Below are 25,905 nucleotides of genomic sequence, written 5' to 3'. Positions count from 1 at the left end.
GCTTTCGAATCTCTTCTTTGGAAAATATTCTTTTCATATCTTATCCCCATTTTTGGATGAGGTCATTTGTTTTCTTGTTGTTGAGTTTGGCAAACTATATATTTTGGAAATTAGTCTCTTGTCTGATGTAACTCATTATGTATTCTAAAGCACATTTGTGACATTGTCCCTTCATTGGCTGGATGCTTCCCATAATGTGGAAAAATTCACTTGTTAGTATTAAGCTCAATGGTGATGAGGTGACGCTCATCCTAGATGTTATTCCACTTCCTCTTTATCAGCCAGGGTTGGTATCTTTTTAAAAATTTTATTTATTTATTTATTTATTTATTTTCCCTTTGTTGCCCTTGTTTTTTATCGTTGTTGTAGTTATTGTTGTTATTGATGTGATCATTGTTGGATAGGACAGAGAAAAATGGAGAGAGGAGGGGAAGACAAAGAGGGGGAGAGAAAGGCAGACACCTGCAGACCTGCTTCACTTCCTGTGAAGCGACTCCCCTGCAGGTGGGGAGCCAGGGAGTCCACCAGGGCCCCTTATTCCAGTCCTTGCACTTTACGCCATGTGTACTTAACCCGCTGCGCTACTGCCCAACTCCCCAGGGGTAGTATTTTAACAGCAGCAAGAGTTGTTGAAGAGGGAAAATTCTTATTTTAGTTTTTTTTTTCTTTTTTCTCTTTCTTTCTTTCTTTCTTTCTTTCTTTCTTTCACCAGAGCACTGCTCAGCTCTGGCTTCAGGTGGCAGGGGATGGAATCTGGGACTTTGGAGCCTCAGGCACAAGAGTTTCTTTGCATAACCATTATGCTATCTGCCCCTGCTGGGAAGAGGGAAAATTCTAACAAAAGCAGTACTTAAACAAAACAGGAATAGTTTAAACTGGGGTTAGACAAGGACCTCAAGTTCCCCTCACTGCACATGAAAGAGAAGTCTGTATCTTTTTTTTTTTTTTTTTTAATTTCTTTACTGGGAGATTATTGTTTTATAGTCAACCGTAAATACAATAGTTTATACATGCATAACATTTCCCAGTTTTCCACATAACAATACAACCCCCACTAGGTCCTCTGCCATCATGCTCAAGACCCCACCCACCCACCCCAGAGTCTTTTACTTTGGTGCAACTCCAGAAGTCTATATTTCTTAAAGGAAGGCTGGTGGCTTCCAAGCATAGAGCAAGGTTAACAGGGGTCATGTGTCAAAATGCACCTCAGCTCACTGGCCAGCTAATCCCTGAGGGCTAGCTAGAGGAGTCTTGTCTGCATATCTCTGTTCACATATACTTTCTTTTCTGGGGGAGGAAGCAGCAACATTTTACTAAGTGGGACACTCTTTTTTTTGTATTCTTATAAACAAAGGACTTTCTTCTCTTCCTATGCCCTTACATCTCACTATTCCACATGTATTATCTGTGACCTTAGCTTCTGCAATTCATACCCCACACCTTGGGGAACTGGAGCCACAAGAACCTAGAAACTTTATATCGGTTCTGTCTGTTAAGTTAACAAAAGTTAAAGGGTGCACAGTCTGCGTTTTATAGGTTGGAAATCATGTTTACATGGAAGAGAAAAAGAAAATGTTTAGGTTAGTTTTGGATGGTATTTATTTATTTATTTATATTGCCACCAGGGTTATCACTGGGGCTCAGTGCTGACATTATGAATTCATTGCTCCTGGTGGTCATTTCTTTTCTTTCTATTTTACTTGATAGGACAGAGGGAAATTGGGAGGGAAAAGGGAGACAGAGAGGGAGAAAAAGAGACACGTCAAACCTGACTCACTGTTCATGATGCTTTCCTCCTGCTGGTGGGGAGCAGTGACTCAAACACAGGTTCTTGTATATAGTAATGTGTATTCTGAACCAGGTACATCACCAACTGGCCCCTGGACAGTTTTAAATCTTATCTTTAATTTTCATTGAGGAAGTGTTGGTTTACTAGACTGTGCACATTCAGGTGAATCATTTTACCTTCCTCCAAATCATGTCATCATACCAGGCCCATTAGGAAGTTTTCAACATCCCTCCTTTTAAGGATGTTGAGAGGAACAAATGGTCATATAGAAAAGTGTATGATTACAACTACCTGGGTTTAAGCCCCTGGCCCCCACCTGCGGGGTGTGGGGAGCTTCACAAGCAATGTAACAGTGATGCAGGTGTCTGTCTCTCTTTTTCCCTGTCTCTCTACAAAAAAAAGTGGCCACTGGGAGTCCTGTAGGCACTAAGCCCCATGATAACCCTGGTGGGAGAGAGATGGGGGGGGGGGGGAAGAGAAAACAGAAAGAGAATAAAAGAAAGAAGAAAATTATGTTGTCTTCACATTATTTTCTAGTGTTAGGCTTTATTTCTTCTTTGTTACAAACTGTTGTTGGTTTGCTTTAATTTTTCTTAGAAAATTCTTTTATCTCTATGTAATTTTATTTTACAGGGAAAGAAATAGCAATGGAGGGAGATATGAAGGTGGAAAATAATAATGAAGATTGCCTTCTCATGCAGTGACACTTAGAGACAAGGAAAGACCCTGTAACTGGCAGAGAGAAGAGAGCTTCCTATCCATGCTATCTTTGGTGCTCCTGTTTTTTTTTTTTTTGGGGGGTGTGAAATGAAAAATTTCCACTCATTTGAACTCCAGCTGAAATTACAGACAATCTTCAAGCTTCTGTGAACTAAGACTAGCTTCCACAAAGCTGGATAAGCATGCTTCTCCTAACTTTTTCGACTCCATAAAGTAGAAACAATGCCAGTATTATAGTTTTCCTAATCAACAAACACATCTAGAAGGTATCTGAATATCATGTTGTCGTTAGAAATAAGAGAATATTTTAGCCATGCCTTTTAACTCTTTAATTCATTTAAACCCTTAGTTGAATGAGTAGATTTGCCCTTGATTAACACTGGGTATATTTTCCATTTTACCGTTGCAAGATTCTAAGTTGTCCAGGCATATCTTTTGAATGCTTTCATTCATTGTTTCAGTCAGTTACTATTTGCTGAGCATCTACACTTTGCTAATCTATGTTTTAGGCAGCAGTGTTAGAAAATATATCTTAAAAGTTTAAAGTAAATAGGGATGGGCTATGGTGCACCTGGTTGAGTATACACATTATAATGTTTGAGGAGCCAGGTTGAAGGCTCCAGTCCCCACCTGAAGTGGTGAAGCTTCATAAGCAGAGAAGCAGTGTTGCAGGTATCTTTCACTCTTGCTATTTCTTCCTCAACTTTCAATTTCTCTGTCTCTATCATATATATATTAAGCAAAGGCCTGTTATTTCATGGAGCTTACACTTTAGGGACAGACTTATAGTGAACAAACAAACAAAAAACCCACTAAAATTTTAGTGAGTAATAAGAGATGTGTATGGATTTAAAACAGGGATGGTAATAAGTGAGTGGTCAAAAAAAGCAAATTTTCTCATTCCTACGAGGACTTTGCAATCCTTTTGTTTTCTCCTTGGTAAAACATGAATAATATAGTTCCCAAATTGGGGGGAGGGAGGCAGGTTTAAAGGCGTTAACAAATATTAAAATAGTGCCACTTATATAGTGTTACAAGGAAGTATTTATTGTATACATTGTATATATACTTGTGTTCATGGCAGCATTTGCTACCAGAGCTGAAAGGTCAAAGCAGTTCAAAAGTCCACCTTTGGATCAATGGATAAACAAACACAGTGCACACAAAGGAATATTAATTGACCTTAAAAAAGGACATTCTAAGAACTGCCACAACAGGTCTGAGCTTGGAGGACATTGTGCTGGGTGAAATAGAATAGTCACAGAAAGACAAGTGCTATGTAGTCTCACTTTAATTTTTTTATTATCTTTATTTATTGGATAGAGACAGCCAGAAATTCAAAGGGTAGGGGAGATAGAGAGGGAGAGAGAAAGAGAGACACCTGCAGCACTGCTTCACCACTTGCAAAGCTTTCCCTCTGTAGATGGGGACCAGGGGCTTGAACCTGGGTCCTGAGTGCTGTAACATGTGTGCTCAACCAAGTGTGCCACCACCTGGTCCCTGGTCTCACTTTAAAGGAGTTAACATTAGGTGCAGCCTAATTTGTAGAAACAGTAAGTAAGATGGTGGCTGCCAAGGGCTGGAGCCAGGAGGAGGATCAATGGGGAGCTTTTGAATAGGGGCAGAGTTTCATTTTTATGAGATTAAACAGCTCTGGAGATGGATTACAGTGATGCCTGCACAACACTATGAATGTACGGAACACTATTGAACTATACATGTATAAATTAAGAAAGTAATTTTTGGTATCTTGGATACTTGCATGAAGTCCCAACATTCAATACTCTGCTCCACATGTGCCTAAGTGAGGTTCTGGTTATATCATTCTCTCACTAAATAAATACTTCTTTCTTCCTTCCTTCCTTCCTTCCTTCCTTTCTTTCTCTTTCTTTTCTCTTTCTTTTTCTCTCTTTCTTGATAAAAACTAGATTTAAAGTTACATGTATTTTGTCACAACTTTGTCCAGTACCAAATATAAAGTACAGTAGACAATGAGGCAGAGAAGAGGAGGGTATCAGCTGTGTAGTGATTGAGGGGAACTGGGGCCAGAGAAGCTGCATGTCTTCCAAGGTTTCTAGTTGTATTTGAGTCCACACTATTTGCAACCCAGGTGTTCAGTTCACCATCTGGCTCTGTATGTTGAACCCATAATGTAGCTTCTGTGTTAGATTATTTTTATTTATTTATTTATTTTTTTGCCTCCAATACTGCCCTGATGTGTTTGCCAAGATTCTTGCTGCCAGCAACAGAAATGAGCAAAGGAGTTTATTGAGAGGCTTTTGTGTGGGGTTCAGAGTGAGGTTCAAGGCCAAACTCCAAGAAAGAGATCTCAAATCATGATGCCCAGGAGGTATGATAAGCTAATCATGCTTCTGACATCTCAAACCCCAGATGACACCATTTGCACAGATATGACAATAATTGGCTCCAATGGCATATATGTGAGGACAGTCTGTTTGCATCATCCCCTTAACTGTCACTCTCCCCACAAATGGTAAACTCCACAAAGAATTCCTGCCTCAGATTTCTAACACACCAGCAAACCTGATTTGTGGATGTTAGTCACCTGTGCCCTTGTTGCTAAAAAGAAGACAGGTAAAGTGAATTTTCTGGATTACAGTTCAATTTGTAGATCTGGAATGTTTACAAAAATAGCAAAGGCAAAAAAGTATGGGACAGACATAGTCTCTTAAAATATCCTTTTTAAAAAAAAAAAACAAAATTTTTTTTTTATGAGGTAACTCCACAGTATTTTCCACAAGGGCTGGGCTGATTTAAACAATGCACAAGGTTTTCCTCCTCCTCCTCCTCCTCCCTTCTTCTTCTTCTTCTTCTTCTTCTTCTTCTTCTTCTTCTTCTTCTTCTTCTTCTTCTTCTTCTTCTTCTTCTTCTTCTTCTTCTTCTTCTTCTCCTTCTCCTCCTCCTCCTCCTTCTTCTTCTTCTTTTCTCCTCCTCCTCCTCCTCTTCCTCCTCCTCCTCCTCCTTCTTCTTCTTCTCTCTCTCTCTCCCTCTCTTTTGGAGGTGGGCTGATGCTCATTTTTATTTACCTATAAAGCCCCACATTCATTTTCTTTCTAAGTCACACCTAGACCTATAACAACTTCCAGGCACACTTTCTTTGTTGTCTTCCCTCTAAGATAAGGGAAATAGGGCATGACTTCCTCAGGTATTTTTCAAATTCTCTTCTTTCTCAGTGGTAGGATAAAAGCAAAAATTCCTGGTCACAAAAATTTTAGGCCCCAGTAGATCTGGGGCTCAGAGCCCTCAGGCTATCTTTCCTTAACATTGTTCTTCTATGAGTGAGGACCAAATATTTTTGGGGTGCATAAGGGAGGAATTCTGGCCTCTGTAATTGCTTCTCCACTGGATATGGACATTGGCAGGTTGATCCGTACCCCTAGTCTGTTTTTCTCTTTCCCTAGTGAGGTAGGGAGAGGCTCTGGAGAGGTGAGGGTCCAGGACATGCTGGCAAGGTCACCTGCCCGTGGAAATCAGGATGGGACTGTAGTAGCATTTGAAACTTGGTGACTGAAAGGCAGTAAGTTACAGAGTAGGACAAAATTTTTAATAAACAGGGACTAAAAAGGAGTAGGTGCCGGGATAGCCTGAGGGTACTTCTTCCCGAGCTAGTGCTCTCTGGGTTGGAGAGAACTCAACTGGAGCTGATCTAGGCTGCTGTGTGGGAGAGGGATCAGGAACTCGTGCTGCACCAACTTCCGCAGGAGATACACTCTGGAACTCTAGGAGCCGGAAAGCAATTTCCAAGTGTCTTTAATCAGAAGAGCAGCTGTTTTTATACTCTCCAAGTAGGGTGGAAACAGGATGTGATATAGAGAGGGTGGAGAGAAAAGTGACTGGTGAAAATCAGAGTGTGACAAGGAAGGGATCAGTGTGTGACAAGGAGGGGGTGGAGCAGGAGACAATCCTATCATAGAACCACCAATGCCCTGGAGTGCTTTATGTAAAAGTGATTTATGTAAATAGACCAAAGCTTTGGATCAGTAAAATCCCTATATAGGCATATGGTTAAGCAGAAGCCAGGGGGAGATGGCAACTACCCAACATCTCCCCCTTTCTTTTTAACTTTTTGCCATAGTATCAGGAGTGCGGGGCACTTTGTGAGGCAGGGAGACTGATAAGAGGCACACCTTTTTTGGGGTTCTACTGTCCCTCCTTGCTCAACCTCTCCATGGAGAGAGAGACTAACAGGATTGACACACCCCTCAGGCTCAAGCCCTTCCAAGCTCAACCATATCCTCACAATTCCCCAACATCTTCCTCTTACTTAATGGCCATATATAACTGGGTCAATGTCTGTAAAAGGCTTCATCTCTGTCAGGGGAATAGCAGTGTAGGGATAAATGGAAACCTGTTGGGAAGAAAGCAGAATGATAGTGTGTGTTTTCAAAAAGAACTAGCACAAGACAGGGAGGGATAAGTAAGAGTAGCAAGAGACAGAGTGAGCCTGATGGGTGGAGGAGTGGGGGCCTGATAAGCCGAGGGGCTAGAGGGGTGATCTGGTATTGCAAAATCCCGAGTCAGCTGGCGGTAAGTTCTATGAACTGCTACAGTCATTCTTCTAGAAGTCCAGCAGTATAAAAGGAGTGCCCAGCAAGTTCTATAGAAGCATCAGTCCAATGTCAACGGCCAGGAAATAAATGCCACACGTCTATCTTGATGGAGGAGGACGGCCACCGGAACTTTTCTTCTCTGTAGAGAGTGACCTGGAACCGCCAAAACATGATGGGCGAAACAGAAGCAGGAAGAGCAGACACCGATGGTTGAGAGAAAGGCAGTAGGAAAGTCTTGTCCTTTGGAGTCTGTGAATCAGGTTCTCCAGATCGTGTCAGGTCACATCATGGGTTTCTGGGGATGGCTGTAATTGTGGGTGATGTCAGAGGTCAGGGGTCCAAGATGGATTTCTGGGGATTCTATATGAGCAGATGCTTCTTTATGCGAAGGCTTGTCATAGCTGTAGTCAATTACTTATGAAAAAACTTTGTAACAAATTAGAAGTTTACTACAATTGATAACTCAATGATTATAACTGGTTTAGGTATCTTTATAATTTTGTGTAAAGGTCATCTTACGTGACCTCATGTAGCAGTCTTTATATAGCAAAGTTTTCATACCGAGTTTAAGTTACATATATTGATTCTTGACTATTTTTACTTTGGGTTTTTAAGCAAACTCAGGTTACTAGAGTTAACACATTTTAGTGACAATTTTTTTTTTTGGTACATTTACAATATCAGATTGATGCCAAATTTGTTGTGGATTAATTTCCACAAGATAGCTTACAGGACATTTTTGGGGGCCCTCCAAAAATGTCCTGTATAGAGAATCTGTATTTTAACTTAGGAGATGATGAATTGTCACATTGAATATTTAGAGTTTTACCTTAAACACTCAGTTACTTAAATGAATTGATTTTACCTCTTCTCGTAAAAATGTAACTTCGAAGTTACAATTTAACTGTCAAGTTAATGTTTACCAAACTTGAAACACGCATATTAAACATATAGTTTATAATACACAGGAGGAGAAAAACTTGTAAATAAGATATATCATTTCAAATGTGAATTTAGAACTACTGTCATAGTTGAACCATCTTTACTCACACAGTTTAAGACTAAACATTTCATATTGGTATCAAGACTTAAAAAAGAAATCAAAAGGGGGAATGAACAATTTTTGGACTGTTTCTGGACGTCTCCAGAAACCATGGCTGCGTCCAGCCGTTTGATATAAAGTCAGTTAACTTTCAGAGTACTCTGAGCACAATGGGTCATACAAAAATTTTGGTCACTCAATTTTTTTTTTTTTTTCACTCACTCACTCACTCACTCACTCACAAAACACAACTGGCCAGTCATAGCATAAGACATTCATTCGGGGGGGGGGGAAGTTCTGTGAATCAGATTTTTTTTTTTGATTCTGCCATGCTGTATTATGGATCCTGGGGTGCATCCTGTAGCCAGTCCTCTTGCAGCTAGTCTTCTTGCAGTGTTTCTTGTTCTTCAGGGATATCAGCGCCATCATGTGGGTATTGCCGGACATGGCGGGCAGGAACCCAAACAGGCTTGGAGTAATTTTGTCGAAAAATACATGCGAAACCCCTCCCCATAGTCAACAGGGGGTCAGGTCCTTTCCAAATTTTATCAAGTGGGTCTTTCCATTTGACTTTAATAGCTGGGAAGGTGGGTGGTGTTTGCCAATGAAGAATTATAGGAGGTTGGTCGGAGTTTTTGTAAATATTAAAGAGATTTAATGTAGTTAAGGCTTTTGCCAGCTGGATATTAGGGGGGTACATTTCCCCTTTTTCTTTATTTAATTTAGCCTTAAGAGTTTGATGGGCCCTCTCAACAATGCCTTGTCCCTGTGGATTATACGGAATGCCTGTAGTATGAGTAATGTTCCAGAGGGAACAAAAATCTTTAAATTGTTTGCTGGTAAAAGTAGGTCCATTATCCGTTTTAAGTTGAAGAGGTAAGCCCATTACAACAAAACAGGAGAGCATATGGCTTATAAGCTTTTTTGAGTTTTCTCCAGTCTGAGCTGTAGCCCACACAAACTTAGAGAAGGTATCAATTGAGACGAACACATATTTTTGTTTGCCAAAGTTAGGTATGTGGGTAACATCAATTTGCCAAAGAGCATTGGCTTTTAAACCTTGAGGATTAACCCCCAGAGTCTGAATAGCAGGTGTTTTGATTAGACCTGCACAGGAGGAACATGTAGCAAGAATACGTTTTAACTGTGCCAGAGGAATATCAGGAAATCGAGCTCGAAGACCTTTAAGATTAACATGGGTTAGGGAATGAAAGTCAGCAGGATTAGAGACAGAGGCTAGGAGAATTTCTGTGGAGGCAAGGCGGTCAGCTGCAGCATTCCCTTTGGACAGGGGACCAGGAAGAGGGCTGTGGGAACGTAGGTGCTGAACATACAGTGGATGGGTTCGAGAACAGAGCATAGAGGCAATTTGAATTAAAAGAGGAGAAAGTGGGTTGTCATCAATTCTTACATAAGATCGAGCAAGCCATGGAAGTAAGTTAACAGTATACACACTGTCAGAAAAAAGGTTGAAGGATTCTGGTACAGCTTTTAATGCAAGGAAAACAGCATAAAGTTCTTTGTACTGAGGGGAATTATCAGGAAGTTCAGTAAAGAGAGGTTTGGGGTATTGCTGGCCTGGATAATATATAAGGGCAGCAGCTCCCTTTTTTCCACCATCAGTGAACACTGTAGGAGCAGAGGGGATGGGATCTCGAGAGAAAAGTTTAGGTACTAGTAGAGGCAACAGAGGTAAAGAAGCTATCAAATTATTAGAGGGAAAATGATTATCTAATTGTCCTGGAAAACCCATTAAACTTATGGCAAAACGAGAATGGTGGCGTATGAGCCATTCTGTATCAGTGAGAGAAAGGGGAAGAATGATTGAATCTGGTTCCCTTCCTAAGACCTGAACCGATCTGTTTCTTCCTTGGCGAACCATAAATGCTAAGGCATCAATCTCGGTAAGGAGTCTTGGAGCTCCGCCTACTGGCGTATGAAGCCATTCGAGAACGCCATGTTTCTGCCACAATGCCCCCACTACCGTGGGGGTGGAGTTAAAGATTAGAAGATTTACTGGAGAGGAGGGGGAGAATCGAACGAGGTGCATGTCCTGGAGAGCCTGGTTAACTTTTTCCAGAGCCAAGGATGCTTCGGGGGTTAACATACGCTTTGAGGAGGGCTGTTTGTTTCCTTTTAACAGATCGAACAGTGGTTGCAGGCAGCTCGTAGGAAGATAAAGATACTGCCTAAGCCAATTCAAATTTCCAAGAAAACTTTGTAAAGAAGCAAGAGTGAGATTAGAAGGAAAAGTAACACAAGGTTTTAAAGGACGAATCTGCGTTAGGGAAATCTCTGAGCCTAAGAAAGATATTGGAGGGATTAGCTGTATCTTCTCAGGAGCTACATTAAGTCCACTTCTCTTTAAGGCAGGGATTAGAAAATCACGTAGGGCGGAGAGATCTGTATCTAATTCTCCCCATATTAACACGTCATCCATATAATGAAAAACCTTAAGGCCCTTATGAATATATGGGAAAAGGGCAGATTTAACAACCTCTTGACAAATAGTAGGACTATTAGCCATGCCCTGGGGCAGTACCACCCATTCAAATCTATCGGCAGGGCTGGCATTATTAATAGAAGGAACAGAGAAAGCAAAACGTTTACAATCTTGTGGGTGTAAGGGAAAAGAGAAAAAACAATCCTGTATATCAATAGCTATGATTGGAATTCCTGTGGGAATTGCGGAAGCAAGAGGCAAACCCCTTTGGGGGGAGCCCCAAACTTGCATGGTTTTATTAACTGCACGAAGATCTTGGAGGAGGCGCCATTTTCCTGAGCGCTTTTTAATTACAAAGACTGGAGTATTCCATGGGCTCCGAGAATGACGAATGTGTCCCAAAGATAACTGCTCTTGGACGAGTTTTTAAAAAATTTCTAGCTTCTCCCTAGGCAAAGGCCACTGTTCCACCCAGACAGGCTCATTAGAAAGCCAATCTAAGCGGGGAGTTCTGTTACGAACAGTGGCAGTTAGTATTGGGGGTGCTGGTTGGGTCTAGCAGTCTCACAGGAGTGAGTGTGGTGTCCTGCAGAGGTGTCTGAGGATATCACTACATCTAAAGATTCCAGCAAGTCTCTTCCCAATAAATTGGTGCTTATATCAGCTATTAAAGGCTGAAAGCGTCCGGTAGTCCCTTCTGGATCTTCCCACACAAGGGAATCTCGTGTGCGGAATGCCTGAGTCAATCCTCCAACACCATGTAAGCGTGGTCCTAGGAGGAGTTCCCAACTCTGGGGAACCTCTGCTTGTCTTAATATTGTCTTATCTGCTCCCATGTCAATCAAACATTTAAAAGGAATATTACCAATCTTTACTGTCATAGTTGGGTGACCCCTTTCTAAAACAGGGGTGGTCCATAAAATCTCAGGCTCTGAATTCGAGCTGTTCTCTTGCTCCAGCCGTTTATTTCTATGCTGGAAGTTCCCACATACCGCGGGTTCCTCCTTCTGCTCACCCTCTGTTATTGTTACTTGGCGTGGTGGGTGTAGCGATGGATTGGGTCCCAAGCTGGGCTTCTGTTTGTGGAAGAAGGGCACAGCACCAAGCGGGCGACCTGCTTCCTTCCCTCTTGGGGGCGGGGCTAAGGGAAGCCCCATACCTAGTTTAAATCCCTGTTTACATTTGGCAGAGGCGTGCCGTTCCTATGGAACCTTGACCAACAATCTCTCCTCCAGTGAAATCCTTTCTGGCAACTGGGACAAGGCATTCGTGGTCTCTGATTCCCTGTCTGGAGGCGGGGTTGCCCTGATTGGAGGTGGGGTCGCCCTGACTTGAGGTGGGGTCGCCCTGACTGGAGGCGGGGTCGCGGTCTATTTTCTGGACATTGGTTACGCCAATGCCCTTGGCGACCGCACTGAAAGCAAGCTCCTTTTTGCTTATGTAAGGTAGCTGCATAGGCCTGTAACATAGGTCCTTGAAAAGAGCTTGATCTGAGATCCTGTGTAGCTAGAATCCAAGTATCTGGGTGTTCGTTTTTAAGAGTGATACAGGCCTGTCGAAAATGCGGAAGCATTCCATCCCAGACTATGGATCGCAGAAGGAGAAAACGAGCGTCAGGATTATAAATCTTCCTTTCCAAACTCGACTGGACCCTGGCAATGAATTTAGCGAGGGATTCATCAGGTTCTTGTTGCAGGGAGAGAATGGGGGCTGAGGCTGCTCCCATGGGTGGTGTTAATCGCTCCCATGCTTTTAATGCACACAGGCGTACTTGATCAAAATACCCCGCTGGAAACTTGGCTTCTGCCTGTTGAATCCCTGTTTCTAATTGGCCTGTTCCAAACAATGCATCAAAATTACCCTCTGGCTGATTTTGAATATTTTTCCGCGATTGTTGTAAACATTCATCACGAAAGAATGCCTCCCATTGCAGGAAGAGGGGGCCTGGGAGCGTAGCACGAGTCACATCTCTCCAATCTTGAGGGGTATTAAGGTTCTGAAGCAGGCCTTGTAAAATGGACCTGGTCCATGGGGCATGAACACCGTCATCTTTGATAGCCTGGCGTAGTTCCTTCAGGTCTGTGGCGGAATATGGATACCAGGCCTGAGGTTTTTGTCTATTGGGGGCAACATTGACCGGAAATGTGTGGACTTGCTCTGATAAGTGTGTAGTGGTAGGAGGAGTCATCGAAGTGGAAGCTTCTTGACAAGTGGCCGAAGAAGTGGTTTTGGAGGCTACAGGAGAATTCGGACATGTGTCTATCAAAACAGGTTGGGGTGAAGAAGCAGCCGTGGAGGCAGCAGGAGGTTCCGGACACGTTTCTGTCAAAATGGGGGTGGCCGAAGAAGTGGCTGTGGAGTCCAAAGGAGAATTCGGACACGTGTCTGCCAAAATAGGGGCCTCAGGGCAAGATGCCAAAATAGGGACCTCAGGGCAAGATGCAGAGGAATTAGGGTGGGTCAAGATCACGACAGGCCTTTGCTTCTTCTTGTTTTTAAGGTGCTGGTTAAGTTCTATGATTACTCCCTTTATCTCTTTGACCTCAGCCTCTAGGTCCTTAAGCCTTTTGAGAGGTTGACCTATATATCCCTTAAAAGCTGCTATGATGATCAACAGGATATAAGGTGAAGCCCCGAGAAAAATGTCCCAGATATATAAAAATTGTATACTGGAAAAAGAATGCAGGATTTGGAAAAGATTTTCCATGGTGGAAAGATCTCCGGAAAACAATAAGAAAGAAAAAAAATCACAGTGCCTTAACACAATATTGCAGATACCCAAAAGGTGTGTACTTATCTAAGATGTCTTCTTGTAAATCTGCTGCTTACAGGTCCCTGTTCCAGGCGCCAGATGCCGGGATAGCCTGAGGGTACTTCTTCCCGAGCTAGTGCTCTCTGGGTTGGAGAGAACTCAACTGGAGCTGATCTAGGCTGCTGTGTGGGAGAGGGATCAGGAACTCGTGCTGCACCAACTTCCGCAGGAGATACACTCTGGAACTCTAGGAGCCGGAAAGCAATTTCCAAGTGTCTTTAATCAGAAGAGCAGCTGTTTTTATACTCTCCAAGTAGGGTGGAAACAGGATGTGATACAGAGAGGGTGGAGAGAAAAGTGACTGGTGAAAATCAGAGTGTGACAAGGAAGGGATCAGTGTGTGACAAGGAGGGGGTGGAGCAGGAGAGAATCCTATCATAGAACCACCAATGCCCTGGAGTGCTTTATGTAAAAGTGATTTATGTAAATAGACCAAAGCTTTGGATCAGTAAAATCCCTATATAGGCATATGGTTAAGCAGAAGCCAGGGGGAGATGGCAACTACCCAACAAGTAGGGACCCTGGGTGGAAAGAAGCTAGGATGTCTATTTTAAGTATGTTCCTAGGTTCCCAGGACTTCACTTGATCTTCATAGCTAACATGAAAATGGACCAGAAATATTATCTGGGAGGATGGCCTCAGAGTAAAGAAAGGAACTTGAGAGCTGGATTAGGGCAGAGAGTGGCTTCCAAACATGAAAAAAAAATATATAAATATTACATCAATTTGGCCCAGGACCTATGCATTTAGCACAAAAGCCTGTGTCACCTCTGATTCCTAGTCAGTCTGAACTCACAGTCCATGGTCACAGCTGGAAACATTTTAGGCTGCATTCTGAAGCCACCTCCCCCCATTTTTTTTTTTTTTGCAATTTAATGCGACTTCATTTTAACACAAAAGAAGCAAACATTGTGTTCAGTATACAAACAAATCACTGACCATGAAGACACGTTTTGCATTTTTGAATGTGATTTTTAAAATTTATTTGTTATTTAAGAAAGGATTAATTAACAAAACCATAGGGTAGGAGGGGTACAACTCCACACAATTCCCACCACCCAATCTCCATAACCCACCCCCTCCCCTAATGGCTTTCCCATTCTCTATCTCTTTGGGAGCATGGACCCAGGGTCATTGAGGGTTGCAGAAGGTAGGTCTGGCCTCTGCAATTGCTTCCCCTCTGAACATGGGCGCTGACTGGTCGGTCCATACTTCCAGTCTTCCTCTCTCTTTCCCTAGTAGGGTGTGTCTCTGGGAAAGCAGAGCTCCAGGACACATTGGTGGGGTCTTCAGTCCAGGGAAGCCTGGCCGGCATCCTGATGACATCTGGTACCTGGTGGCTGAAAAGAGAGTTAACATACAAAGCCAAACAAATTGTTGAACAATCATGGACCCAAAGCTTAGAATAGTGGAGAGGAAGTATTAGGGTGGTACTCACTGCAAACTCTAGTGTACTGCTTTCAGGCATATATTTTGCAGTAGTTTACGGATACGTGTGAACATATGCTCTCTCTCACAGATACTGGTGTATATCTAGGTGTTTTCTATTTATCTTCCAACCAGAAGGATCCTGATTGGTTTAGAGGAGCTCTGAAATTTTGTTTTGTCTGTTGTCTCATTCTCATTCACTTTAACAACTGACATCATAAGGAACTATTTGAAGGCCTGAATCAATGAAATTTCTTAAGAGGATATTCTTTATATTAACTCTTTATTATGACACCATAAAGTCATGCCTACGAATATGGTCAATTTTTTGATAACAGATTGTAACTTATCTTGATCTGCCTAGAACACAAAGATACTGTTATTAGGAAAACTTTATGTGTTACTTGTCAATTCTTTACCGTCACATCTCTGATTGTCCTAGTCAAATGTAGTTTAGATTTGAAAAAAATCTAGAGTTTTATTTGCAACCATGAATGTTTTCATATCTCTCTTTAATTCTTTCAGCGTTCTGGTTAAGTGAGCAATTAAATACTGTTTCATAGTAATACATGTTCTGTGTTTTTATAGACGTGTGACAAAACTTCCCCCAAATCAAAATTCTAAGAACATAATAAAACCTGATTAAAACAATAGAGCCCCTGGCTCCCCACCTGCAGGGGAGTCGCTTCACAGGCGGTGAAGCGGGCCTGCAGGTGTCTATCTTTCTCTCCCCCTCTCTGTCTTCCCCTCCTCTCTCCATTTCTCTCTGTCCTATCCAATGAACAACATCAACAATGGCAATAATAATAACCACAGCGAAGCTACAACAACAAGGGCAACAAAAAGGGGGAAAAATGGCCTCCAGGAGCGGTGGATTCATGGTGCAGGCAGCGAGCCCAGCAATAACCCTGGAGGGAAAAAAAAAAAAAGAAAACAATAAATATGGCACTCCTAGAAGAGCTCCTAAGATAACCCATCACTCCTCTTCTTATGTAAAGGAAATACATATGTATATATGAATTAGACCTATTTGGTGGTGGTGACAGTGTGGAACTATACCACTCTGTGCACACAGTCCTGAGACCTGAACTAGGAACTGGAATGGAAGGGCATGCCTTGTTCTACTAGTTGAATAATTTTCCTAGTTTTTCTTCTTCTTTTTTTCTTTCCTTTGTTGTTGTTTTTAATTTTCTTCCATTTTTAATCTTTTTCTTTTTTCTCCACAGAAATGTCTCTAATGTTTGTTTGGAATAATGGATCCTTAAAAGCAAAGTGTCATATCCTAAAAATGGTGCTACCTTACCCCAGTGCTATTTGTTTCTCAAATTCTGAACATCAGTTCTGGTCAGCAGAAAGCAGCCAGAACTACTCAAATCCTCAAGATTGATAAAGTCTGATTAAAAGAAAAAAAAAAAAGGAGTGATTAAAACATGGCCCCAAAGGGATAGGGAATCCTAACACCTGAAATTTGTAGCTTGGGTTAGTCCCAATATACTAACTCTGCTTTGAGAAACCGTTTTGCAGAAATTAAGAAAAACCCATCATGATCCAGATGAATGATGGCCTAAAGACTCTTGCCTGCCCTTGTACCAGTTTATCTTTTGCCTTCAAGGCAATTAACAGAGTTTAAAGCGTAAGAAAGGAAAACTCATCATACTCCAGAAGACCTGAGAACTTGATAGGTTACGGCCAGGTCGCTTTTATCAAAACCTACCTCCTGGTTTTCAAGAAATAGACAAGGTAGCAATTTCTAGTTTCTCTTCTTATATAAATATTATCTAGAATAAATAAATGGGAAGGTGTACAGCTCCTGCCTCCATTTTCTCTGAATGGCAATAAAGGAATATTTTCCCTTCTTGCAAAAGCAGGCAGTGTGCCCTTGTTCAGCTTTAATACCCGCCATATATAGAGTATAATAAAATCTTGATGAGTTGCTTAATCAGTATGTCCCCTAATCATTATATTCACACTACTCTCTTGTGACTTTTTCAAATCTTTATGTCTACCTGGTATAAATATGGCTGTCTTTCATTTTTAGGCTATTTATTGTTAACCTGTATGATTATTTACCAACATTATTTATTTATTGGGGGGCTAATGACTTATAGTCAATAGTAAATATAGTTGTTAGTACATGTGTAAAATTTCTTAGTTTTCTGAAAAACACTGTAACCACACTCCCCTCACACCTAGGTCCTCCTCCACTATCATGCAATAGGACCTGAAAGCCCCCACCCTGCCACCCAGAGTCTGAGTCCTTTACATTGGTGCAATACACCAAATATGTTTCTTATTGTAGTCAAGTTGATCACCTGTAGACAGAATTTTGTTATTTGACCTACCCCATAACTCTGCATCTTTTGGCTTATTCTTAGTTCACTGCTGTCTAGAAATTACTGTTATCAGAGACTATATTGCTGCTTCTCTGAGTTTCTTAGATGCTTTCTGAGGGGGTGGTGTCTTTCTCTTTCATATAAATCCTTTTACTATTACTTACAGGATGTTTTGGTGATAATGAATTTCATTAGCTGTTGCTTGTCTGAACATTTCTGTATCTCTTCCTCACACCTGAGTAATAAACTAGCTGGGTAGAATATTCTTGCTTGGAAGTCTTACTTTTAACACCTTGAATATATCATGCCAATTTCTTCTGAACATTATAGACTTTTTGAGTTCACATGTTACCATGTGCAAGGAACCAGATTAGAGCCCTTGCAGGGGGTAGTGAGCAGTGAAGGAAGTCTGCAAGTGTTTCCCTTTCTCTTTCTCTCTCCCTCTTTATATCCCCCCTCTCAACTTCTCTCTGTCCTAATTTAAAAAATCCAGCCAGGAGTGGTGGATTCATCATCAGGTTAGGAATATTATAGGGGCTCCCTTACTCTGCTTTTCTTTTGTGGCTTTCAAAATTCTCCTTTGAGTTTGTCATTTTAGCAAAAAAAAAATGTGTCTTTGCTTGTGTATGAGTTTGTTTTTTAATATTTTTGAACCAATTGAACTTGAATCTGGATGTCTGTCTCCTTTCTCAGTTTAGCAACATTCTCAGTGATTACCTCTACTGCTTCCCTCTTCTCCTTTGGGAATTCCAATGATACAAATGTTTTTCTTTTGATTTTGTCCTATAAATCTCTAATATTGTCTTAATTTATCTCCTGGTTGGCTTTCTCTTCCTTCCCTTCATCCTTCCTTCCACCCTCCCTCACTCTCTCTTTTTCTTTCTTTTCCCAAATTTCCTCTAATTTTTTCTTTAGCTCACCTTTAGAGGCAACCTTTTGCTTCTATCATTCTTCTTCTTCTGGCCCCTCCATTAATATATATTATTATATATTAATTATTATATAATTAATATATAATATATAATTAATATATATATTAATGGAGGGGCCAGAAGAAGAAGAATCATATATATATATTTAGTTAAGTTACGATATTCTTTAGTTTTATAAGTTTTGTTTGGAATTTCCTCTATCTTTGTTAAAGTTCTCATCCATTAATCTACTTATTATAGTGAACATTATTAGACTCTTACTTGGAAATCCTCTTCAGGTAACTTACATAGTCAGTTGTGTCTAAAGTATTTTTCTTGAGCATTACTGCATCTGGATTTGTCTGTCTTCTCATTGTGTCTACTACCCCATGGTGGCCTGAACTGGGGATCCTTGTGCAAATGAACTTGTGTGGTGATGAAGATTCACTTTGCTAGCACCTGGTGGCATTGGCATACTATGTTCAGGTAGGTCTGGGAAAGATTTATGGGTCCTGCTTGTGGATGCCCACCTGTGACTACAGCACTAGGCAGGGTCTGAGTTGAAGGACTCTGTGTTGAGTTTGAGCAGACTTGGTGAGACCAGGAGTTTGTAGTCATAAATACCCAGCAGAGGCTGTGGCACTGAGGTCAGGTGAGGTAGGATGCCAACTTAAGCTTCAGTGTTACAAATTCCTGACAGCACCCATGTGCCAAGATTGAGAAAGTCTGGGTGGGCCAGGGGTTATAACTTCGAGTTCTCAGCAATAACTATATCATCTGTGTTGATCAGGCCTGGGTAGTGATTTGAGTTTTAAGATCACCAATGTCTGGTGGCATTTGTGTGTCTAATTCAAGCAGGCCTGGCCAAGGTCAGGGGGTAGGCTCACAAGTGACTGAAAATCCTTAAATTACTATGGTTGTGGAGACCTAGACTATAGCTAAGCAACTTGTGAAGGGATGGGTATGAAAAGAGACCAAGACCTTAGCCAGTGTGTAATTCATGGTTGACAGGGACCCTGGGCAGACAACCTCACCATTGTGTCCTGGAACCCCACCTTTACTGCCCCCCTAGGGAAAGACAGAAACAGGCTTGGGAGTATGGATCCATCTGTCAATGCCCATGTTCAGAGAGAAGCAATTACAGAAGCCAGACTCTCCACCTTCTGCATCTGCAGGTTATGGGATGGCAAGAGAGCATAGCAGGCAGTGGAACCTCCTTACTTTCAGCTTTGGATGGTGTGTGGAGATATAGAGTGTGACTTGCTTGCTAGCAGATTGGTGTGTACTGACAGGAGGTCAGGACTGTTTTGTGTGTCAGGAGTAAGCATTTTTGATAATATCTTTCCACCCCCAGCTAGTGTGACTATTAACTAGGGGTGGTTGGAGCTTTCCTCAGGGATTTGCCCCCACAGCCTGTTACTATGGAGAATAGGATCTAATCTGCTGGCAAGGTTGTGAGACTAAGAAAACAATGGTGCCTGCCAGCAACTCCCAGAAGTTTTTTACCCCACAATGTCCCATCTCCTATTTCAGTCTTCTAAAATGTAAAGCCCTTGCACTTTAGCAATATGTTCTGTTTCTTTCCTGGGAAGGGCACCTCTCTGTCTCTGCTTTATTTAAACATCATACATTTGTCCCTTGCCATGAAAGCTCTGTTCTCTGGAGTTTAAGGATAGTTTATGTGTAGACCATCCACATTTTGGTACAGATTTTCTATGTGTACAGGAGGACAGGTTATCCCTACTTGGTGCATTATTTTGGGCCCCCAGAATCTTTGCAGGTATCCATTATGGTCCACCCCTTAACCTGCTATCATTATACTCTTATTTCACATTTAAATTTAGTTACAACATTGTCTAGAAAAATGACAATAATGCTCCTACCACTGTCTTGGATGGAACAACTTGACATCTCCAATTTTTAAACTTAAGGAGATAAAAATGAATGGGTTCACTGGTTCAATCTGCAATACTAAAGGACTCTAAAATCTGAAATTCAGGAGATGACCTGCTTTGGACATAAGAACTGAAGGGTAATGTATACATTGGGGTTAGTATAAGATGAAACTGCCAAGGACTAAAAAGGAGGCAGCCCTTAACAAAGCTGATACAAGGATCCAACAACAGATTCTGAAGAGGAGCTGTACACAACTGGAAGAACAAGCAGAAAACTGAAGCCAGTGGAAGAGGCTCTCCAGAGTGTTGTACATTTGGGCACAGGTAGGATGCAGAGATTGAGAAAGAATAGCTTTTAGTATGGACAACATATTACAAGTGGTGTTGGGACATAGTTTTAATCAAAACATGGAAATAGAAGGCAGAATGGAAGACATTCTGATCTAGGTAAGAGTGGGAGGTGCAGAAGAGGGGGCAGAAAAGCTACACAACCCTGTTTTGAAGTTCATCTAAAGGGATGGGGAGGGGTGAGATAGAAGCCTTTATATAGCAGAATGGTTGATACTCAACTCCTATGAGCACAAAATGTGAGATCAACAAGCCTAGCTCTCAGCTTACCTATATCTCATCTGTACTGGGGTCCTTGTGTATCCCTAGTTTACTATTTCTCTTTCCACAAAGGCTTTACTGCATCTGTTCAGGTATGAAGATTCTAAAGATAGTTTCAGTTCAGAAGAGTTCTGCAAATGGTATTTCATTAAAGACAATTACTTTGATAATGATTTGGGGATTTTTAAAAATAAATTTGCAAGGGAGTCAGGTGGTAGTGCAGCGGGCTAAGTGCAGGTGGCACAAAGCCCAAGGACTAGAGTAAGGATCACAGTTCGAGCCCCTGGCTCCCCACCTGCAGGGGAGTCACTTCACAAGTGGTGAAGCAGGTCTGCAGGTGTTTATCTTTCTCTCCCCTTCTCTGTCTTCCCCTCCTCTCTCCATTTCTCTCTGTCCTATCCAACAAGGACGACAACAAGGGCACAAAAAGGGAATAAATGAATAAATATTAAAAAGTGAAAAAGTTAAATAAATAAATAAATTTGCGGTAAGAGCTCTAGAAGAATTTGTTTTGTTTTTCTAGAGATAGTTATAAGCCATTTCCTAGGCTTCTCAGAAAATATTTACCCTGTGACATAGAATGACCTCCCACCCCTGCCACACACTTGCAAGTTCACTTTTGTAGCTTCTCAAATTACTCTTAATTAATGTCTTTTATTGTATATATGAACCCCTTTATTTTCCATGAAAACACAAGAATATGGTCAATGGAATGAGTTATTAATACAGCAAGCCCTTGTTACATAATAATTATGCCAACAAACCAGCAATAACATGCTGGAAACCAGCTGTAAAGCCTCATGTTTTCATGTCCTCTAGGTCCTGGAGCACGCCATGACAGCTGTTATAAAGTACACAAGGAGAGAATTCCCTTACTGGGAAATTCTTTACAATTTTGCAATGCTAAAATCTTTGCCAACATAAAAACAGAGCTTATAGGCTTCCAGAAAGTTAGCAAAGTGGGTGAGAAAGCCAAGAACCTCCTCTTCACTAAATGAGAAATTTCAGCAACAGTAAAAATTCAGTCTGGCTGAACAGAGTGCTGGGAAGACCTGTTTGAATGCACAGTGCAGGAATCCCAAGCTTTAGGTCACAGATGACTGATTTAGAACAGAGTTCAGATTTCTCTGTGTCTGTTAGCCTAAGTAAGCCTTAGAGCACTGATTAAATATATAGATAGGGCAAGGTACTTAATTCCAAGCCTTAGTCTCCTCATTTATAAATCACAGATGACTGACCTGCTTCACAAATTTCTTCAGAAGACTATGATAACACAAAGACTTATGATGTCTTATTTATTTATTTATTTATTGGTTAACTTTTTTTTTTAGTGACTTAATGGTTCACAAGACTATAGGATTATAGGGGTATAGTTCCACACCACATCCATGACCAAAGTTCCTATGCCTCCTCTTAAACCCTTCATCCCCACATAGGATAACCACCATAGTTACTACAAAGTCTTAGAGAAAGATGGGCTACTTTGATAGTTTCATTTTTAATTTCTGAAGAGGCTTCAACCTGTTTTCCACAGCGGGTATGCCAATCTACTCACCCATATTCCCACCAACAGTGTACAATAGGACATTTTGCTAAGCAAAATACATCAGATAAAGACAAATAAGCATAGTCACCCAAAATAGATAGAATTTATGGGGAGTATACAATATTATGTAACAAAAAGTAGTATTTAGCTTTGTAAGCTGAAGTTCATCACAGCAGGCTGAGCTCCAACTAGCTACTGAGTCATCTGACAACCTCTGGCTTCTTGCCCTTTGGTCTTAATGCATCTCTCTTACAATGTTCCTGTGAGTCTCCTGAGATGCACATTTCCCTTCTAGAAAAGCATGATCCTGTCAGCTGCAGTATATAACTACACTAAGGCATTCTTTTCCTGAGCATCTAGTTCCTCTGACAGTATGAAAAATCCTTCCCTGAAGAATTAGTTTATTAGTCAATTTCTCAGAAAAACAGAACTGATAGGGTATATACAGGTAGAAACATTCAAAGAGAATATATTAGCCCTATGTCAAGAAAGTATGTAGAGGAATTAGCACATGTAATTGTGGATGCTGGTAAGTACCATCCTCTGTAAGCCAGAGCCAAGAGGAGCTGATGGATTACTCCCACTGCAAGTCTGAGGGCTGGAGGACCAGGAGAGTCAGTGATGTAGTTCCAGTGCAAATGCTGGCAAGTCTGAAGCCCAAAAAGATACAGGTTTTTAGTTCAAACCTGAAGGCAGTAAAAATTTTATGTTTCTGGCCAAAGGCAATCAGTCAGGAAAAATTCTTTCTTAGATTGGGGTCAGTCTTCTTGCCCTACCCAGGCTTTCAGCTGTTTGTTATTGGGAAAGTCATATTACAAAGGTCAACCTGATTTACTCACTAGACTGATTTAAATGTTAATACCATACAGAAGCACTCTCCCAGACATACCCACCAAGTGGTTTGCTCAGTCTTCCAATCAAGTCAACAAGAATAAAGCAAGAGGCACCATTCTCTCTGATATCAATGATATCACAAAACTAAAGGAATCAAAACAGTATGGCATCACCATAAGAACAGACATATTTAGCTCAATGAAAAATATTAAGGAGCCCAGAATAGGAGTATGGATCTACCTGTCAATACCCATGTTCAGTGGGGAAGCAATTACAGAAGCCAGACCTTCCACCTTCTGCATCCCACAATGACCTTGGGTCCATACTCCCAGAGAGTTAAAGAATAGGAAAGCTATCAGGGGAGGGGATGGGATACAGAGTTCTGGTGGTGGGAATTGTGTGAAGTTGTACTCCTCTTATCCTATGGTTTTGTCAACATTCCCTTTTTATAAATAAAATTTTTTTATAAAAATGGAGCCCAGGATAAACCCAGGCTTGTGTGGTCAGTTAATTTACAACAAAAGAGTAAAGGATATACAATGGGGAAGGCAGTCTCTATCATAAATGGTTTTAGAAAAACTGGAAAGTCATATACAAAAAAGTGAAACTGGACCTCTATCTTATACCAAACACAAAAATTAACTCGTAATGAACTAAACATTTGAATATAAAACCATAAACTTCCTAGAAGAAAACATGGACAATAAGTCCCTTAACACTAGTCTTGGTGATAATTTCCTGAATCTAATGCCAAAAGCAAAGGCAGCTAAAGAAAAACTAAGCAAGTGGAGCAACGTCAGACTGAAACACCTTCTCACAACAAAGAAAACCACTACAAAATGAAACCTACTGGAGAGAAGAAAACATCTGCAAAGCATGTATTTGTTAGAACATACTATCCAAATTATAAACAGAACTTATACAGTCCAACAGCAAACAAAATACTCATTGATAGGTAGAGATATATGCAGAATGAAATAATTTTCAATCATAAAAGGAATGGAATTTTGCTACTTGAGATAGTATGTATGGAACACTAAGACATTTTGCTAAGTGAAATAACTCAGAGAATAGCAAAAAACAACATGATTTCACTGTCTTGCAGAATCCAAAAGAATTGGAGCAAGGAATCAAGCTCATAGATACAGAGAAATTACTGGTACTGACTAGAGGTAAAGGATGGGGGACAAGTTGGCTTAAAGGAGAACAAGCCTCTAGTTATATGTCATAGGGCTGCTATACACAGCACAGAGAATACAGCTAACAATAATACTATAACACATATTTAAAAGTCCTCATAAGAAAAAAATTTGTTATTCTGTATGGTGATGGATGTTAACTAGTCTTACTATTGTGATCATTTCATAAGGTATAAAATACTGAATTATTCTGTTATACACCTGAAACTAATATTGTGCTTTAATACAAAATATTTTTATCATCACAACAAACATAAAAGTTATAAGGCTCAGGCCTATACTTACCGAGTCCAGTTCCACTGGACCAGGGAATACACATCATTAAGACAGACCACACAAATCACATTTTTGACATCTGGAAAAAGACATTGTCCATTTCTCTTTAGTATGATTCCTTAAAGTGCTACAGCAACTCATCTTGCTTAGGGAAACCAGGCCAAGGAGGAGGAGAAAATAGGTCATGAGAATCCCAAAAGATTCTTAGCTCCATCATGTCAGGTACAGAGTTGTACTGCCTTGTGACATTTGTGACCTGAGTAGATCCATCATCTTTCTTGTGTAACTCAATGTGGTTGGGGTTTCTGGAACTTGAAGCATGAAGTCTAACTGGTTTGTTTCAATACCAAGACCATTCTTGTCAGCAACCTGACCCTTGCCCCTGAACTCAGTATAAGAAAGGGATATCTGGGATGACCTCTGAGCTAAATTCTGTATTAAAGCTGTGGTGTTGGCCCTCAAATATCCCTGCTGTCAAGTCTTATCTGAGGTCAATGATTTGCTCACCAGAATCTCTTCCACCTTTACCCCAACATCTCTAACAGACAGGAATGCTATATTAATGAACTTGGACGATCACTGTGGCCAGTGAGATGTGAACTGTTGGTCATCCCTTGGGGTTGTACCCTTCTTCTTCTTTTTTTTTTTGTCTTTTAAAATTTTTTATTGGGGAGATTAATGGTTTAAACAGTAAATACAGTTGTTAGCACATACGTAAATTTTCTCAGTTTTCTGCAAGACATTCTATTTTTTTTTTTAAATTTTTTATTTATAAAAAGGAAACACTGACTAAACCATAGGATAAGAAGGGTACAACTCCACACAACTCCCACCACCAGAACTCTGTCTCCTATACCCTCCCCTGATAGCTTTCCTATTCTTTAACCCTCTGGGAGTATGGACCCAGGGTCATTGTGGGATGCAGAAGGTTGAAGGTCTGGCTTCTGTAATTGCTTCCCTGCTGAACATGGGTGTTGACAGGTTGATCCATACTCCCAGCCTGTCTCTTTCTTTCCATACTGGGGAAGGGCTCTGGGGAAGCAGAGCTCCAGGACACATTAGTGGGGTTGTCTGTCTAGGGAAGTCTGGTCAGGACCATGCTAGCATCTGGAACCTGGTGGTTGAAAAGAGAGTCAACATACAAAGCCAAACAAATTGTTGATCAATCATGGACCTAAAGGCTGGAATAGTGCAGATGAAGAGTTGGGGTGGGGTCCTCTATTTTGTAGGTAGTTAGTAGGCATATTTTAGTTATATTCCAAAGGGCCTGTGGCTATACTAGTTTTTTTTTTTTTTTCTTTTTCTTTTTTCCCTTGAGCTTGAGATCTTATATGCAAGTTATTGTCTGGGCAGATGATGTCATGGCTGGAAAAAGGACCAGAAACCTTGATTAGGGACGAGAGTAGCTCCTTAATGTGTGAAAGTGGTATAAATATTGTTGACTATAAACACCCTCGATTTGATGTGATCTAGGGCCCATATTCAGCTTAGGAGCCT

The 25,905-nt window shown here is 41.0% G+C and overlaps 1 long non-coding RNA gene across 1 annotated transcript; it reads right to left on the bottom strand.

Moving 5' to 3' along the window:
* Positions 1-24,554, bottom strand: LOC132539444 (uncharacterized). The gene is made up of 2 exons (XR_009550733.1): positions 24,414-24,554; positions 1-185 (listed from the first exon to the last, which is right to left on the bottom strand). It is a non-coding gene; the product is annotated as an uncharacterized LOC132539444 (long non-coding RNA).
* Positions 24,555-25,905: the final 1,351 nt, after the last annotated feature.

The sequence above is a fragment of the Erinaceus europaeus genome, chromosome 7, assembly GCF_950295315.1.
Source record: "Erinaceus europaeus chromosome 7, mEriEur2.1, whole genome shotgun sequence".
Taxonomy (NCBI): Eukaryota; Metazoa; Chordata; class Mammalia; order Eulipotyphla; family Erinaceidae; genus Erinaceus; species Erinaceus europaeus.
Note: the sequence above shows the minus strand (reverse complement) of the source record. Positions and strands in the feature narration are given on the sequence as shown.